Below are 19072 nucleotides of genomic sequence, written 5' to 3'. Positions count from 1 at the left end.
CAGAAATCATTACATTCTCAGTCTGTCTCTATGTTTGTCTCTCTTTCTGTCTCTGCCTGTTTGTATATTTATCTATAAAAAAAAATTATGTCAGCAAGGTTGAATTTTGAAATTGTTTACAATTTATTTTTAAATATATTTGTGTCAAAATGTGTTCGTAGTAAGCAAACAAATTGCTTTAGTTTTGTTCTGTTGTTGCCCACGGTAGCGCACACAGGCTCCCTTGGGAGACATCATTCCTCCCAAGAGCATGAGCCTGATTCAATTTTGGGTATTAATTGGACATGCATGGAAGCGTCAGGAAGAATTGTTAAGAAGCAGCTCTGATTTATTTTTGCATTGACTATATCTCAATATATTAATGTGATTTTAACAGTACAATAAATATGTACTGATAATGTTCATATTTGTACATTTTTAAATGGTCACCTAACAGTTTATGTACAGGGTACATTAAACAATAGCAATAAAGCGTTTCATTTTTGTCCGGCAGGTGCAGTGTTAAATAATGCAAACAGTTTTGGCCTTGACAGACCTGGAATAACAGCAGAAGACTGTAACTATTGGTGTTTAAATTCAAATCTTTATACAAAATATACCAAGTGCAGGAAGCAGAAACAATTCTGCCTATCTGGTTTAAAGAAATGGTTCACACTCTCTTAAAGAAACAGTAAAGTCAAAATTAAACTTGGATAGAGTATGACATTTTAAACCTTTTTCCAATTTTGCTTAGTTCTCTTCATATCCTTTGTTAAAGAGTAATCAGGAGCGTGCACTTCCTATAGTAATCTGGATGCAGTATTTGCAACATTGTTTGTTGCAGTGTTGCAAATACTGCAGCAATAGAGTGCTAAAGACAAGTGCATGCCCAAGCTCATATAAATTTAGGTTTATGCTTCAATAAAGGATAGCAAGAGATCAAAGCAAATTTGATAATTAAAGTAAATTGGAAAGTTGTTAAAAAAAAATCATAGGCTCTATCTGAATCATGAATGTTTAATTTTGACTTTACTGACCTTTTAAATCTCGTTTTTGTCCGCTCCGATTGTACCAAAGGAATAAGCAAAGATAAACCTGAGAATAGTATGAATATGTATTTTTATTATATTAGCTGTTTAAATGTTGAAGATATAAGTGTAAAAGTTTAGTTTCTATAAAGTAATGGGCACCTTCCTGTCTGAACCTACCATTTCACCTTATCGGTCTCTTCTGCTGGGGATAATTAGTGACAGATATAAAAGAGACTGTGAAAATAAGGCTGTGGGAAATATAATATTGTTAAAGTAACTATCTAGCAGGGTTTCCATGCAGAGTTAATTTCAGTCTCTTTAATCAACTATTTTATATTGGCCCCTGATTGTCCTCAGCAGAATTTTTTTTATAAAGGGTTGAAACATAGTGGAACCCATTGCTTTATGTGTAATTGACACCTAAATTAAAATCTGATTAATCATTTGTATCACATAATTTTGTTTTAGTTTTTAAAATGTGCTCATAACTTTGACTTACACTAATTTAAAGGGATACTAAACCCTTCAGATTCAGATAGAGCATGCAATTTTAAGCAACTTTCTAATTTACTCCTATTGTCAATTTTTCTTCATTCTCTAGCGATCTTTGTTTAAAAAGAAGGAATATAAAGCTTAGGAGCCGGCCAATTTTAGGTTCAGCACCCTGAATAGCGCTTGCTTATTTGTGGTTGCATTTACCCCTGCGAATAAAACGGCCTACAAAGAAACCATCACTACCCACCACCACCTCATCAAAACCACCAAGAAGACAGCCATCCACGACAGAATCAGCGCCAACGCCCACAACAGCAAGGAGCTATTCAGTCATTAAGGAATTCTTCAATCCCAACAGCGACACCGACATCACGCCCTCCCAGGACCTCTGCGATAACCTCGCAACCTACTTCCACAGCAAGATCTTCGACATCTGACAGCTTCGTGCCCCAGAACTCACCCACCACCACCGACTCACCAACTCCCACTGATACCTCACCCAAATACACCACCACCTACCCCCCACGGACCATCTGGAGTCCCCTCACCACAGAGGACACCATCAGAATTATGTGATCGATCCATTCTGGAGCACCCTCTGACCCATGCCCGCATCACATATTCAACAAAGCCGGTAACACTATCGCACCTAAGCTCCGCAGCACTGCTCCATCGAAACCGGCACCTTCCCGGATGATTGGAAGCACACAAAATTAAAACCCCCTACTGAAAAAAACAACGGCTGACCCCAATGATCCGAAGAACTACCGCCCCATCTCTCTGCTCCCCTTTGCGGCCAAAGTCTTCAAGAAGTCCATCAACGCGCAACTCTTTGATCACATCAAGGTTAACCACACCCTGTACCCCTCCCAATCCAGTTTCAGAAGCAACCACAGCACTGAGACTGCCCTCCTCACCGCCACAGATGACATCCTCGCCCTACTCGACTGAGGAGAGACCATCGCCCTCATCCTCCTAGACTTGTCAGCAGCATTCGACACTGTCTCCCACCTTACCCTCTGCACCCGCCTACACTACACGACGCCGGCATACGCGACAAAGCCCTGCAATGGCTCACCTCCTTCCTCACCGGCAGAACCCAGAAAGTAAGACTCCCACCCTTCACCTCCAAGCTCACAGAGATCAGCTGTGGTGTACCCCAAGGCTCTTCGGTGAGCCCCACCCTATTCAACTTCTACATGGCCCCTCTCGCCGCCATTGCCCGATGACACAACCTCAACATCGTCTCCAACGCTGACGACACCCAGCTAATCATCTCATTCACAAGTGACCCCACCACCACCACCAAGAGTAACTTCTAATAAGGGCTGACAGCAGTCACCACCTGGATGAGCTACAACTGCCTAAAGCTGAACGCAGACAAGTCCTCCTCAGTCCCACCACATCCGCCTGAAATAACTCCTGGTGGCCCACAGCCCTCAGACACCCTCCAACCCCCACCGACCATGCACAAAATCTAGGCTTCACCCTGGACTCTTCACTTTCCATGGACCGACAAATGAATTCCGTCTCCTCTGCATGATTCCACACACTCCACCTGCTGCAAAAGATCTTCAAGTGGATCCCAACCGAGACCAGGAAGACTGTCACCCACGCCCTCGTGGCAGCCAAGACTTTGAACACCCTCCCGCTGCACCTCAGATAAGCTACCGCCCTAACTGAGTTCAGAAAGGACCTCAACACCTGGCTCTTCGACTGAACTGCAACCCTCAGTGCCTTGAGACGCTTACGGGTGAATAGCCGCGCTTTACAAGAACCCGATAGATAGATAGATAGATAGTTTTGAACTAAAAATGGGCCGGCTCCTAAACTTTACATTCCTGATTTTTAAATAAAGATAGCAAGATAACAAAGAAAAATTGACAATAGGAGTAAATTAGAAAGTTGCTTAAAATTGCATGCTCTATCTGAATAATGAGGAAAAAAAATGGGTTTAGTGTCCCTTTAACATGGCAAAAAAACAGATGTATATTCTATACAAATGGGTACTTTTATTCAACAACCTGCCAACAAAATATCTATTTGGCCTTTTTATTATGTAGTTTGATCATCATTATGCACAATGGACAGAATATGCATTTCAATTTCTTGATTCTCAAGTTATAATAAACGTTTGAAAAACTGCATTTTACATAGAATTCTTGTTAATAATACATAGAGGAATGGATTATTTTTACAAATGAAAATAGCAAAAGCAATAAAGAGGTGATACATTAAATAGCGGATCAAGAGGGGAAAAGATTTTAAATTTTCAGGACACTAAATGTCCATTGTCCAAGAGACGCTGTCAGTTGAGGTATTGCCTCTACATTGCTTTTATTATTTTTGTTTATCTGCCATATCGGCTAGAGAGCGATGTAGGGGTTACAGCAATTAGTGATGTCATTTGTTAAACTATGCCATGAAACACGTATATTGATAATTCAACAAATCTAAAATCTACATATAATAGTTATGCAGGTTTCCTATACAAAACTACTGTTTGCACATTGACTTATCCTTTCCAAAAGTATTCCATCAAATGCTATTAACATAATATTTGTATCAATATTTTAACAAATCTGAGTGCACATATCATAATCTATGCCTCACAAGCACTAATGACTTTTTATGGTCAAATGTATGTGGACACCCCTACTTATAACTGAGTTCAGGTGTTTCAGCCAGACCCATTGCTAACAGGTGCATAAGATCCAGCTCATAGCCATGAAATCCCTATAGACAAACATTGGCAGTACAATGGGTTGTAATCAAGAGCTTAGTGACTTTAAATGTGTCACTGTCATAGGATGCCACCTTTGCCACAAGTCAGTTTGTGAAATTTCTAACCCACTAGATTGGATCCAGTCAACTGTAAGGGCTGTTGTTGAGAAGTGGCAGTCTCAGTGAGTTCTGGAGTGCATAGTGTGTGCATTAACTGTGCTTTGGGAGCTTTATGAAATGGGTTTCCTTGACCAAGCAGCTTTACACAAGCCTCACATAAAAATGTGCAATGCCAAGGACTTTTAAGCAGTGGAAACATATTTTCTGGAGTGATGAATCAAGCTTCACTATCTGGAAGTCAGATGGAAGAATATGGGTGTTTTTTATGCCAGAAGAATGCTACCTACTGGATTTTATAGTGCCTACTATAATCTTGGTGGATGAGGGATAATGGTGTGGAGCTTTTTTCAGATTTTTGCCATGTCCCTTAGTTCCAGTGAAGGGCCATCTTAACCTACTGTATAGAAAGACATTTTAGAGAATTGGATGCTTCCAATATTGCCGCAACACCTTGGGGAATACCCTTTCCTGTTCCAGCATGACTGGGCCCCTGTGTACAAAGTGAGGTCCATGAGGACATGGTTAGACAAGATTGGTGTAGCGGTACCCAAATTGCCTGCACAGAGCCCTGATCTCAATCCCATTGAACACAAATTAGATAATTGTAATGCTGATTGTGACCCAGATCTTCTTGTTCCCACATACACACTCCAAAATCTTGTGAAATGCCTTCCCAGAAGAGTTGTGACTGTAATAGCCTCAAAGGGGGGGGGGGGTCAAATCTGTGTTGTCTGCTTATTTATATAACTGATGATGACAGAGACAGGCTGCTTTTCTGAAATAACTTTATTACATGACTAGCTGCAATGCAACTCCAAACAAGACTAAACTAGAACTCTTCCTGTTTCCTGTTTACCCCTGCCCCTTGAACTCACTTCCTGTAGCAATGATATATATAGTATATAGCAATGATATATACTCAACACATCTTCCCCTTTTTAGAAACAAAAAACAAACAAATAAGCAATATAAATATAACAGCAAACATGACAACAACAAATAAATAAATAACAATCAAACCTAACTGACAAGTTTACTTCTCAACATTCCTCAATGAGTCTTTGTGGCTTTCTGATTGCTCTGCCACTAGATGTATATTTGTTAACAATTGGTGATTCTGGAAGAGATGCTTCAGTGTCATTTAGTTCATTTTTAATGCTCTCTGCTCTGTCAAGTTCTTCCACATCAGCTTCATGAAATGGCTATATGTTATGTCCTAATGCTCTATTTTCCTCAGGTAGTGTCCATTCATTTTCAGCCCCCAATAATCCATCTGTATGTCCGTTAGCAGCATTTTGGACCCTGCACATTTTGGTATCTTCAGTAAATGTCTCCGATTTCGTCTAAGAACTAAACCTTCTGTGGTTTATTACTTCAAATGACTGTTCTGACTTTTATGCAGCACAACAGCTTCATTGTCCCATTTTTGTCCTGTCCAGACTTTCACAACATCCCCAACATGCAGCTCCATGTGATCTTTTGCACCCCTGTCATAGTTTCTCTTCTGACGTTCTCTTATATTCTCTTTCCTCTTCCAATACATTTTGTGTAATTTGCTGTTTGCATGGTACTGAGTAAGAGCCAAGTGAGGTAATTTAGTTTATCTGCCTGCCAAAAAACAGTTCTGCTGGAGACTTTCCTCCTTCCAGTGGTGTAGCGAGATAATTAAGTAAAGCTGTTTGTGGATGCTTTCCTGAGTGACTAGTGCAAGCAACCTCTTAATAATTTTGACTTCAGATAATCCATTACTCTGGGGATACCTGGGACTAGATGTTATGTGTAAATCCAAATTCCTCAGAAAATGCTTGAAAATGTTTACATGAAAACTGGGGGCCATTGTCTGAATTTAAGACATTTGGAATGCCATACCTTGAAAACACTGCTCTTAATTTTTCTCACACCTGTTCTGAAGAAGTATTTCTCAGCAACTTTAGGATAGGTGGAGTAAGCATCTAATATGGCAATGTAATCCTATCCATTCAGTGAAAAGAGATCCACACCTACTGTATGCCATGGAATCCTCACAATTTCTTCCTGCATGAGAGTTTCTTTAGGGAAAGCAGATTGAAAGGACTGACAAGTGAGACATGCAGCGATGAAGGTTGTGATATCAGTCATCATTTTTGGCCAGAAAAGAACTTCCATAGCTCTCCTTCTGCTTTTTTTGTATTCCTAAATGCCCTTCGTGTATTTTAGTTAACATTTCTCTTCTCAGTGATACAGAAATTACCAATCTATTGCCTTTCAGAAGAACACCATCAAACACTGAAAGCTCTTCCATATGTGGCAAATACTGCTTGGGCATGTATACCTTTTTACTTGCAGAATTGATGGCTTGTATTACATTTTGAAGAGTTTCATCTTCTCCAGTTGCCTTTTGTTATCTCTACCACATAGTTGATGAAATTGCTCCAGACATTTTAACACTATTGACATGCACCTCTATATCTGAGTCAGTTCCATCATCGGGTGATCTGTGAAACTCTGTCCAAATTCGAGATAAAGTATCTGCAATTAATAAATGTCTTCCTGAGGTGTATTCCAATATATAATCTTATTTCTGTAACTTCAAAAGTAACCTCTGAATTCTTCGTGGTGCTTTCCACAATTCTTTGTGTGAAATAGTTAAGTGTTTATGATCAGTTTCAACTGTAAATGGGATGCCATAAACAAAATTATGAAAAGCTTCACAGCCTAATGCAATACCCAATGTCTCTCTTTCTACTTGAGCATACTTGTATTCAGTGTCAGTAAAAGCTCTGGCAGCATATGCAATAGGCCTCCAGCCCTTGCCATCATGTTGTAGTAGGACTGCTCCGAGTCCTAGTCCATCTTTAGATGCATCTGTGGAAATCTTAGTTTTACGTGAGACATCAAAATAATGCAAAGTAGGTGCTGTGCTGAACAGTTTTTTAAGTAATACAAATTCTGCTTCATGTTCTTTTTCCCAGCACCATTTAGCATCCTTCAACAATAAATGTATCATATGTTTAGTTTTTTCTAATAGATTAGCTATAAGTAAGTCACCATCCCTAGAAATCTCTGTAAATCTTTCTTGCTAGCAGGGGATTCCATTTTCTCAATAGCCTGTACTTTAGCTGGATCAGGTCTGACACCTTTGCATGAGATGATTTCTCCCAAGTAGAGAATTTCAGATTGATTACATTTACATTTTGTTTTATTTAATTTCAATCTATTTTCCCGAGCAATCTGTAGCACCTTCTCAAGTCTGTTGTTATGTTCACTTTCTGTAGTCCCCCAAATTAGTATGTCATCTATGTAAACTTTTACGCCTTCCACCCCATCAAATAATTGCTGTATGGTTCAATTTAATATTTCAGGGGCTGAGCATAGTCCAAAAGGCAGACGTTTAAAACTGTACCTTCCAAATGGTGTATTAAAAGGTTATATCCACCTGCTTTCTTTTGCTAAAGGCACCTGCCAAAATCCATTTGGCACCTGCCATCTCTCCTAGAATTTAATTTCTTTTTGGTATCTGGTAATGCTCTCTTTTAATGTTGGCATTTAACTCTTTTGGATCTAAACACAGTCTTAATGAACCATCCTTTTTTGACACAATAACTAAAGAGTTATTAAGGAAGTGGTGTAGCTCCTTTTTAAGCTCATCTTTTAAAGCTGCAGGTACTTTGCGTGCTGCATGAATTACTGGTGCTGCTCCAGGTTTTAAAGCTATTTTATATTCCATAGGGAGCTTTCCAAGCCCAACAAATACATCCTTGTAGTCCTCTGGCAAGGTAGTAGTGCTCTTATGTTTTAATTTCTGTAATTGCAAACAGTTTGTTGACCAGCCCTAGCTGTTGTATAGACTGTACACCAAGTATAGGAACTCTTTCCCCAGGAACTACAACAAATTTGTGTCTTGTTTTTGTGGTATTATGAAGTAGGGACAAAGTGCATTGTCCCACTGTAGGGATTTCAAGTCCATTATATGCTCTCAGTATTTTATTTTGTCTCTGCAGTTTTGGTCTAGGCTTTAGTTTTGCCCATAGTTTCTCAGGAATCACATTAGTATGTGCTCCAGTATCCACTTTGAATGGTATTACTGTTCCATGAGCTGCCACTTTTACACTCCATTCTTTATCAGGCATTGACACCTGCTGCACCATATCTACAAAAATATCCTCCTCACCAGAGGCATTTGTCTTCACTGCATGCAGATGTGTACCTTGCTTACACTGTGAGGCAAAATGATTATATTTCTTGCAAAGTTTACATTTCTTCCCAGATGCTGGACATTTACGAAAATCATTTCCAGCATGATCTCTCTGTATTGCTTCTATTTTTTTCTATATGATTTACTCTATCTCCTTTCTAATAGAGGTATAACTTGCCTTCCTTTTGTCTCTGCTGACTGGCATTTCCTTACTTCATTCACCACTTCCTGAGTGCTGTCTTTATGCATTATATTTAGCTGTTTTCTGGTCTGTTCAGCAGACTGACATATTGTGATAGCTTTTTGCAGTGTCAGGACACAATTCCTGAGAAGCCTCTAACGTGTTTTGTTTTTGTTGCACTGCAGCCTATAACAAGTTTGTCTCTAATCAGCGATTCTTGCAAAACACCAAAATTACAAGACCTGCTTTTTAATCTAAGGTCGGTGACAAACTCTTCTACTGTCTCATGTGGTTGCTGTACCCTTGAGTTAAACACAAAACGTTCATAAGTTTAATTTTTCTTGGGAATGCAGTATGTTGTAAATTTCTCCATAACTAGCTCATAATTATCACCATCGGTTTCTGATCATTTAAAACGGTTATAAATGTCTAGAGCCTCTGGCCCAGCAACAGTTAAAAGCAAATCTACTTTCTGATCATCTGGGAGTGAAGAGGTGTTTGTGGCTTTCATATACAGTGTAAACCTTTGTTTAAATGTTCCCCACACTTCCAAATTCCCCACAAACCTGAGCTCTGTTGGTGGTTTGAGGCTGGCAACACTGTGAAAATGTCTTTGCTCTTGTGCTGGATGATGTCTTGTAACTGCTCCATGCGGTGTATTCATTTTTATTTTCTTGTATTATTCCTGGAGAAACATCCACTTCTGGTACCATGTGTTGTCTGCTTATTTATATGACTGATGATGACAGAGACAGGCTGCTTTTCTGCAATAACTTTATAACATGACTGACTGCAATGCAACTCCAAACTAGACTGAACTAGAACTCTTCCTGTTTCCTGTGTACCCCTGCCCCTTGAACTCACTTCCTGTAGCAATGATATAATGAAAGTTAATTGCAAGCTTTACTCAACACAAAATCCCTATTAAAGCCCATTGGTTTCGGGATGTGATGTCCAAGAAGTTCATATAAGTGTGATGGTCAGGTTTTGTGGCCATATAGTGTACATTGACCGAAATAACAATGTACAACACTGATTTACCTCTCCCAAAACATTTCCATTAAACGTGAACCTAAAATGTTATGTCTTTTTCTCAATCATACTAAAATATCAATATAATAATTGTACCCATCTCCATTACAAAACCACTGCTCCTCATGTCCCTCACAAATCTTTCTATTAAACACTATTAATAGAAATTGTATATAGATATTTCAATTCTACAACAATATCAGGAGCAGGCAAGATATTGTTGGGGTATTGCTGAGCGACCTTTTTTCTTTTCTACCATGTTTGTCATGTCTACTAGAATACACCTTGGGAATCATATTGCATGTTTCTGCATGAATGTTTTCAGTTTCTCCATCTTGTATCTTTCTAGCCTTTGGCTTGTAATTTTGACAAATTGATGTCGCTGTCCCTTATTATGTTTAGTATATGGAATTCAGATATTTGTTTATCTGCACAATTTAGCTTTTATCATGTCTGATGCTTGATTATGCATACTAAAGTAATGTTGTATTATACTTTCATTATCTATTTACCCCCTCATCCTTTAAGTTTGAAAATTGTGGATTTTTTAGTATTAAAAACTGAAGAGCACTTTATCTTATCATTTCTGCTGACACTAAACACTTGAGATTTTGTAAACACAACAGTGCTATCTCCAGACTCAAAGTCCAGATTCTCTAAATAAAAAAAACTTGCGGGGGGAGTTTGAACATTTAAAAAGAATTGCAGCAAACAAGATGTTCATCTGTTTTAATAACATTCAGACTCTGTGGTATGCTAATCTATTTGAAGACTGCAGAAAACTGTTGTAATAACAAGGTGTTTACTACGTTTAGGCTGTGGAATCCTTTTGGAATTTTAAGATTAAATCTTCCACAAATGCAAGCTGAGCCATATCCTCATAATCGTTATTCTGAAGCTTTTGTCAGGAAACCTGGATTTGAAATCTTTTTCGGTTTCTTGATGATACTGTTTTTTTCAGGCATATAGAGTTCTCTTTAGTTCTCCTCCAATGTTTTTTTTCTTTTACAGGCACCTCGTGAAATACAGGAGCTTTTTGGCTGTGCTTGAGGATTTTGTACTGGTACTATACTTTTCCCAGTAAGCTACAGGGACAAGGTATCCTCTGTGATAAAGAAAGAGTATATGTTTTGACCAGTGTTAGACTAAGTCTAAATAGGTTTTCTGAAAGGCCAATAACCTTGTCAGTTTATCACTTTTGTATTACCAATCACTTTATTATGTGAATAGTCTTATTTTCAGTCTGTCTCTTGATTGATTTCATTACTCCAAGCACCTTTACCAATATTCTAGCCAATAATAGTATGAAGGTGAATTTGTGACTTTGTATTTGAACACATTCTTTTCCAAAGCTCTCTTGTACAGATCAGTTAATTTCCTGGGTCTCTGGACAGATGTTTAGCCAGATTATTTCTTCCAGAGATTCCCAAGACCATGCAAGTTGCCATCGATCTCTTGGTCAAGCAGATTCCTTATGCAAAGGATTGCATGGGGATGTTAGGTTTAATGGAAGGCAGAAGTGTAACAGATGAAGTTCCATTTACATTGTTTCACATGAGACCATTGCTGTTGAGAGTTCTGTCCCAGGAGAGCCACAATTCCTATTGTTTTGTTGATCAGTAAGTCTCTCTCATGAAGTAAGAGTTTCCTTCAGATGGAAGTTGGTAAGATGCAGGTACTCCAAAGGAAAGGAGCTCTCTAGACTGTCATCTTCATGAATTCCATTATAGTGTCACAGCTTGAAGGGCCATAATAGAAAAATGACCTGCTCTAATTTGTTAGATCATGTAATTTTTAGACTATTGACCTTACACTACTGTGTGTTTAACCCCAGCAAAGTGGTTAAACTCACAGTAGAAGGTAGAAGTACTGCTCAACACAACCATACATAAAAAAAAAAATTACAAGAAAACAACTAGGAAATTCAGTGGCAAAAACATGTTAATTCCAGACTTTAATTTTTTTTTTTACAGAAACTCCAAAATGAATTACTCCCTCTCCACACAAAATTTATTTATGAAATAATATTACAATATTCTTTTGGGAGAGTTTAATTTTGGATATTTTTTTTACAATTGATCAGGAACTTGCATTTAATTGAAAACAAAACACATTTTAATGCCAGAGTTTAATATAACCTGTATAATATTCATACACACACACATTATTTGCAGAAACATCATTTTACTTGAATTTTTTACTTTATCAAAATCAACAAAGTTCTTACAACCCTTTGCAATATTCTCAGTTTACTGGTTCTCTACAGCATAGTGTTTATTTCACAACCCCCTCCTTTCACCTGAGAGGATTAGCTAGCCCTGTCAGACAGCATCCACAAAGAACAAGAAGAAACTGATCTAAACATGTTTTGCATTTTGTAGATGAGAGGAAGGTTCATGAGAAAAAGGAAAACACTACTTGACAGTTAACCTCATTCCAGGGAGGGGTGCTTGCCAAAGAGACGGGTTTAATTGTATAAAAAATGGAAAATATTCTGGAACAATTATCAGTACAATTACTATCGTCACAACTATGTGAAAAAACAAACAATCAAAACCGCTTTGGGAATTATTTAAAATGGCTGCCTGGAGTTAGGTTTCGGGCAACAAAAGTAATTATTGTGTGGAGCTGCAAAAGAAACTAACAGTAACATTTTCTATTATAAGATAACGGTACATGAAACGCCACATTTTTCTTTCATAATTCAGACACAGCATATAATGGTAAACAACTTGACAATGTACTTATATGTTTGTTGAAGGCGCAGCATTGTACTACTGAAAGCTAGCTGTACACATCGGGTGAGCCAATGGCAAGAGGCATATATGTGCAACCACCAATTCGCAGCTAACTACCAGTAGCACACACACACACACACACACACACACATATATATATATATATATATATATATATATATATATATATATATATATATGCTGCAGCCCTCCAAATATCCTGGAGGGGGCATTTCCAGGAAGAAAAAAAAATATCCAGGGACATGCAACAAAATCCAGGGACTATTGGCAACTATGATAGAGATAATATATAATATGTGTTTGTGTATGTTCCTGGTACAGATGTGCTGCACATGGGTACCAAGATGTTATATCTCCTAATATACTGTGTATGCATTAAAAATGTGTTATTACTCCACTCTGAAGGTAGATATCTCAGATTTACTTGCTTTGAAAAAAATTAACAAAATAGGCTGTTCCTGCTGAATTTTATAGCAAACCATACAGCTCTTTGAGTTTTCATAATGCTAAATGGGATTTTGTTTTTTTTCTCTACCAAATATTTAGACAATAACAGAAAAATGTATTATTATTATTGTCAGTTACTGCTGAAATACCATATTGGTCATTATAAAACGGAGTGAGCAGCAGTTTAAAAATGAATGATGTTAAGTCAATTTAACCTTAAAGTGTGGCTGCACAGGCAAAATATTTGCATATTTGTGTGTGTGTGTGTGGGGGGTTATTAAAAGGCTTACCAGAAGTCCCACTTTTACTGGGATTGTCCCTGTTTGGAGGTGCTGTCCCAGTGTCCCACCCGGTTGTTCATTCTGTCCCAGTAGGGTTGCCACCTCTGGGTTTCAAATCATGTGTCTGGGTTTCAGACCACCTGGGGCGCGATCCGATATACGGCGTAGTTTGCGGCGCAAGCGAGGGAACCCGCATCGCCCGCAGTTTCAGCTCGCATCTCGAGCTATCCAATATACGGCGCCGTCAGATGCTAACGTGCCGTAAATCTGATAAACCAGCGATGTCCAGAAATCTGCACAAGTACAAATTTTTGGCGTCGCCAGTGACTTGCGCCATGTTAGAAACTGCCGGCGCCTACAAAACCTGACTAAAGTATGAAATCACCCGCACTGTCTAACACGCCTCCTAAACATAGCCCGACGTGTCTAACCCTCTATCCGCTACCCCCCCTCACTAGCCTAACAATAAAAAAAGTTATTAACCCCTAAACTGCCACTCCCAAACCCCGCCGCAACCTAATAAAGTTATTAACCCCTAAACCGCCGCTCCCGGACCCCCCGCCAGCTATATTAAATCTATAACCCCCTAAAGTGAGCCCCTAACACCGCCACCATCTACCTTACCTACCCCCTAAAGTGAGCCCCTACCCTGCCGCCATCTATTTTAAAATTATTAACCCCTAATCTAATCCCCCTACCCAGCCGCCATCTATATTAAATTATTTAACCCCTAAAATACTAAACTATCCCTACCACTAAACCTAAGTCTAACCCTACAAATAGCCCTGAAAAGGGCTTTTTGCGTGGCATTGCCCCAAAGTAAACAGCTCTTTTGCCAGCCCTTAAAATGGCTTTTTGCGGGGCATGCCCCAAAGAAAACTGCTCTTTTACTTTTGGCGGGGCTTTGTCACAAAGTAATCAGCTCTTTTGCATCTAATCTAAATCCCCCTACACTGCCCCCAGCTATAATAAATGTATTAACCCCTAATCTAATCCCCCTACACCGCCGCCAGCTATATTAAATACATTAACCCCTAATCTAATCCCCCTACACCGCCGCCAGCTATATTAAATACATTAACCCCTAATCTAATCCCCCTACACCGCCGCCAGCTATATTAACTATATTAACCCTAATTATATTAGGGTTAATATAGTTAATATAATTATTATATTATATATATATTAACTATATTAACCCTAATTATATTAGGGTTAATATAGTTAATATCGTTATTATACTATATATATATTAAGTATAATAACCCTATCTAACTCTAACATCCCTAACTAAACTCTTATTAAAATAAATCTAATATTATTAATTAAAATATTCCTATTTAAATCTAAATACTTGCCTATAAAATAAACCCTAAGATAGCTACAATATAATTAATAATTACATTGTAGCTATGTTAGGGTTTATATTTATTTTACAGGTAAATTGTTAATTATTTTAACTAGGTATAATAGCTATTAAATAGTTATTAACTATTTAATAGCTACCTAGTTAAAATAATTACCCAATTACCTGTAAAATAAATCCTAACCTAAGTTACAAATACACCTACACTATCAATAAATTAAATAAACTACAAATATATATCTAAAAATACAATTAAATAAACTAAACTAAATTACAAAAAAAAACCCTCACTAAATTACAAAAAACAAACAAACACTAAATTACAAAAAATAAAAAAAAAAGATTACAAGATTTTTAAGCTAATTACACCTATTCTAAGCCCCCTAATAAAATAATAAAGCCCCCCAAAATAAAAAAATTCCCTACCCTATTCTAAATAAAAAAAAAAGTTCAAAGCTCTTTTACCTTACCAGCCCTTAAAAGGGCCTTTTGTGGGGGCATGCCCCAAAGAAAACTGCTCTTTTGCCTGAAAAAAAAAACACAATACCACCCCCCCAACATTGAACTTGAATCTGATTGGCTGATTCAATCAGCCAATTAGATTTTTCTACCTTAATTCCGATTGGCTGATGGAATCCGATCAGCCAATCGGAATTCGACGGACGCCATCTTGGATGACGTCATTTAAAGGTACCTCATTCGTCGTTCAGTCGTCGGCCAGGATGGATGCTCCAGGGCGGAGGAGCGAAAAATGAAGATTGAAGATGCCGCTTGATGGAAGATGCTGCCGGATGTAAGAAGACTGTGCTGCCGATTGGATAAAGACATCGCCCGGATCGGATGAGGAGTTTGGCCCGGTGTGGTGAAGACAAGGTAGGGAGATCTTCAGGGGGGTAGTGTTAGGTTTATTTAAGGGGGGTTTGGGTTAGATTAGGGGTATGTGGGTGGTGGGTTGTAATGTTGGGGGGTGGTATTGTGTTTTTTTTTCAGGCAAAAGAGCAGTTTTCTTTGGGGCATGCCCCCACAAAAGGCCATTTCTCCAACATTGGTGTGTCCGGTCCACGGCGTCATCCATAACTTGTGGGAATATTCTCTTCCCCAACAGGAAATGGCAAAGAGCACAGCAAAAGCTGTCCATATAGTCCCTCCTAGGCTCCGCCCACCCCAGTCATTCTCTTTGCCGCTGAACAAGCAGCATCTCCACAGAGATGGTGAAGAGTATGTGGTGATTAGTTGTAGTTTTTTATTCTACTATCAAGAGTTTGTTATTTTAAAATAGTGCTGGTATGTACTATTTACTCTGAAACAGAAAAAGATGAAGAGTTCTGTTTGTGAGAGGAATATGATTTTAGCAGCAGTAACTAAAATCGTTTGCTGTTTCCACATAGGACTGTTGAGATGAGATAACTTCAGTTGGGGGAAACAGTTGGCAGACTTTTCTGCTTAAGGTATGACTAGCCATATTTCTAACAAGACTGTGTAATGCTGGAAGGCTGTCATTTCCCCTCATGGGGACCGGTAAGCCATTTTCTTAGTCTCAAACAGAATAAAGGGCTTAATATGGGCTATAAAACTGGTAGACACTTTTATGGGCTAGATCGATTGCTTTATTTGGGCAATTTATACAGCTTTATGTTGAAATTTGCACTTTATAAAATTTGGGGAAGTTTTTTTACGTCAGGCACTGGTTTAGACACCTTCCCAGTCAGGAAGGGCCTTCTCTGTAGTAGGCAGAGCCTCATTTTCGCGCCATTACTGCGCAGTTACTTTTGAGAGCAGGACATGCAGCTGCATGTGTGTGGGTCTGAAAGTAGTTGAAAAGGTTCCTAGAAGGCTTCATTTGGTATCGTATACCCCCCTGGGTTTGGTAAAGTCGCAGCAATGGCTGTAGCTGGGACTGTAGAGGGGTTAAAACTGTAACCGGCTCCCTCATTTTAAGGGTTAAAGGTCTGAAATTTGGGGTGCAAAGCTTTGAATGCTTTAAGACACTGTGGTGAAAATTTGGTTAAATTTGAACAATTCCTTCATAGTTTTTCACATATTCAGTAATAAAGTGTGCCCTGTTTAAAATTTAAAGAGACAGTAACGGTTTTGTTTTAAAACGGTTTTTGTACTTTATTGACAAGTTTAAGCCTGTTTAACATGTCTGTGCCTTCAGATAAACTATGTTCTGTATGTATGGAAGCCAATGTGTCTCCCCCTTCAAAATTGTGTGATAATTGTGCCATAGCGTCCAAACAAAGTAAGGACAGTACTGCCACAGATAATAAAGTTGCCCAAGATGATTCATCAGATGAAGGGAGTAGACATAGTTCTACATCATCTCCTTCTGTGTCTACACCAGTTTTGCCCACGCAGGAGACCCCTAGTACTTCTAGCGCGCCAATGCTTGTTACTATGCAACAATTGACGGCAGTAATGGATAACTCCATAGCAAATATTTTATACAAAATGCCTGCATTTCAGAGAAAGCGCGATTGCTCTGTTTTAAACACTGTAGAGCAGGAGGGCGCTGATGATAATTGCTCTGTCATACCCTCACACCAATCTGAAGTGGCCATGAGGGAGGTTTTGTCAGATGGGGAAATTTCTGATTCAGGTAGAATTTCTCAACAGGCAGAACCTGATGTTGTGACATTTAAATTTAAATTAGAGCATCTCCGCGCACTGCTTAAGGAGGTGCTATCTACTCTGGATAATTGTGACAACCTGGTCATTCCAGAAAAATTGTGCAAGATGGACAAGTTCCTAGAGGTTCCGGTGCACCCCGACGCTTTTCCTATACCCAAGCGGGTGGCGGACATAGTGAATAAGGAGTGGGAGAAGCCCGGCATACCTTTTTTCCCCCCTCCTATATTTAAGAAATTATTTTCTATGGTTGACCCTAGAAAGGACTTATGGCAGACAGTCCCTAAGGTCGAGGGGGCAGTTTCTACACTAGCCAAGCGCACTACTATTCCTATCGAGGATAATTGGATAATTGCGCTTTCAAAGATCCTATGGATAAAAAATTGGAGGGTTTGCTTAAAAAGATTTTTGTACAGCAAGGTTACCTCCTGCAACCTATTTCATGCATTATTCCTGTCACTACAGCAGCATGGTTCTGGTTCGAGGAACTAGAAAAGTCGCTCAGTAGAGAGACTCCGTATGAGGAGGTTATGGACAGAATTCATGCACTTAAGTTAGCTAATTCCTTTATTTTTGATGCCGCTTTGCAGTTAGCAAGATTAGCGGCGAAAAATTCAGGGTTTGCAATTGTGGCGCGCAGAGCGCTCTGGCTAAAGTCTTGGTCAGCGGATGTATCTTCCAAGACAAAATTGCTTAATATCCCTTTCAAGGGTAAAACTCTTTTTGGGCCAGAATTGAAAGAGATTATCTCAGACATCACTGGGGGTAAGGGCCACGCCCTTCCACAAGATAGGCCTTTCAAGGCCAAGAATAAGTCTAATTTTCGTTCCTTTCGCAATTTCAGGAACGGACTGGCCTCCAACTCTGCAGCCTCTAGACAAGAGGGTAATGCTTCACAAACCAAAACAGCTTGGAAACCGATGCAAGGCTGGAACAAGGGTAAGCAGGCCAAGAAGCCTGCTGCTGCTACCAAAACAGCATGAAGGAGTAGCCCCCGATCCGGGACCGGATCTAGTAGGGGGCAGACTCTCTCTCTTTGCTCAGGCTTGGGCAAGAGATGTTCAGGACCCCTGGGCACTAGAAATAGTTTCTCAGGGTTATCTTCTGGAATTCAAGGAACTACCCCCAAGGGGAAGGTTCCACATGTCTCACTTATCTTCAAACCAAATAAAGAGACAGGCATTCTTACATTGTGTAGAAGACCTGTTAAAAATGGGAGTGATACACCCAGTTCCAACCGTGGAACAAGGAATGGGTTTTTACTCAAATCTGTTTGTAGTTCCCAAAAAAGAGGGAACTTTCAGACCAATTCTGGATTTAAAGATCCTAAACAAATATCTCAGAGTGCCATCGTTCAAAATGGAAACTATTCGAACGATTTTACCCACAATCCAGGAGGGTCAATTTATGACTACCGTGGATCTAAAGGATGCGTATCTACATTTTCCTATCCACAAAGATCATCATCAGTTCCTAAGGTTCGCCTTTCTGGACAAACATTACCAGTTTGTGGCTCTCCCATTCGGGCTAGACACTGCTCCAAGGATTTTCACAAAGGTACTCGGGTCCTTTCTAGCGGTTCTAAGACCAAGGGGCATTGCAGTGGCACCTTACTTGGACGACATTCTGATACAAGCGTCGTCTCTTTCAAAGGCAAAGGCTCACACAGACATCGTTCTGGCCTTTCTCAGATCTCACGGATGGAAAGTGAACATAGAAAAAAGTTCCCTGTCTCCGTCGACAAGAGTTCCTTTCTTGGGGACAATAATAGATTCTTTAGAAATGAAGATTTTCCTGACAGATGTCAGAAAGTCAAAACTTCTAAACGCTTGTCAAGTTCTTCACTCTGTTCCAC

General features: G+C 39.2%; 1 protein-coding gene across 4 annotated transcripts in view; it reads left to right on the top strand.

Moving 5' to 3' along the window:
• HPCAL1 (hippocalcin like 1) overlaps positions 1–19072 on the top strand; it is a 564761-nt gene that overhangs the window by 299793 nt on the left and 245896 nt on the right. The window contains exon 3 of one of the 4 annotated variants that reach the window (XM_053709689.1): positions 494–556. The exons of the other annotated variants lie outside the window; for them this stretch is intronic. The gene's annotated coding sequence lies outside the window, so the exon portion shown is untranslated. The remainder of the gene's footprint in view (positions 1–493; positions 557–19072) is intronic. 4 annotated transcript variants of the gene reach the window in all.

This window comes from Bombina bombina, chromosome 4 (genome assembly GCF_027579735.1).
Source record: "Bombina bombina isolate aBomBom1 chromosome 4, aBomBom1.pri, whole genome shotgun sequence".
NCBI lineage: Eukaryota > Metazoa > Chordata > Amphibia > Anura > Bombinatoridae > Bombina > Bombina bombina.
The sequence above is the reverse complement of the archived record's forward strand: the minus strand, read 5'-3'. Positions and strand labels throughout refer to the sequence as shown.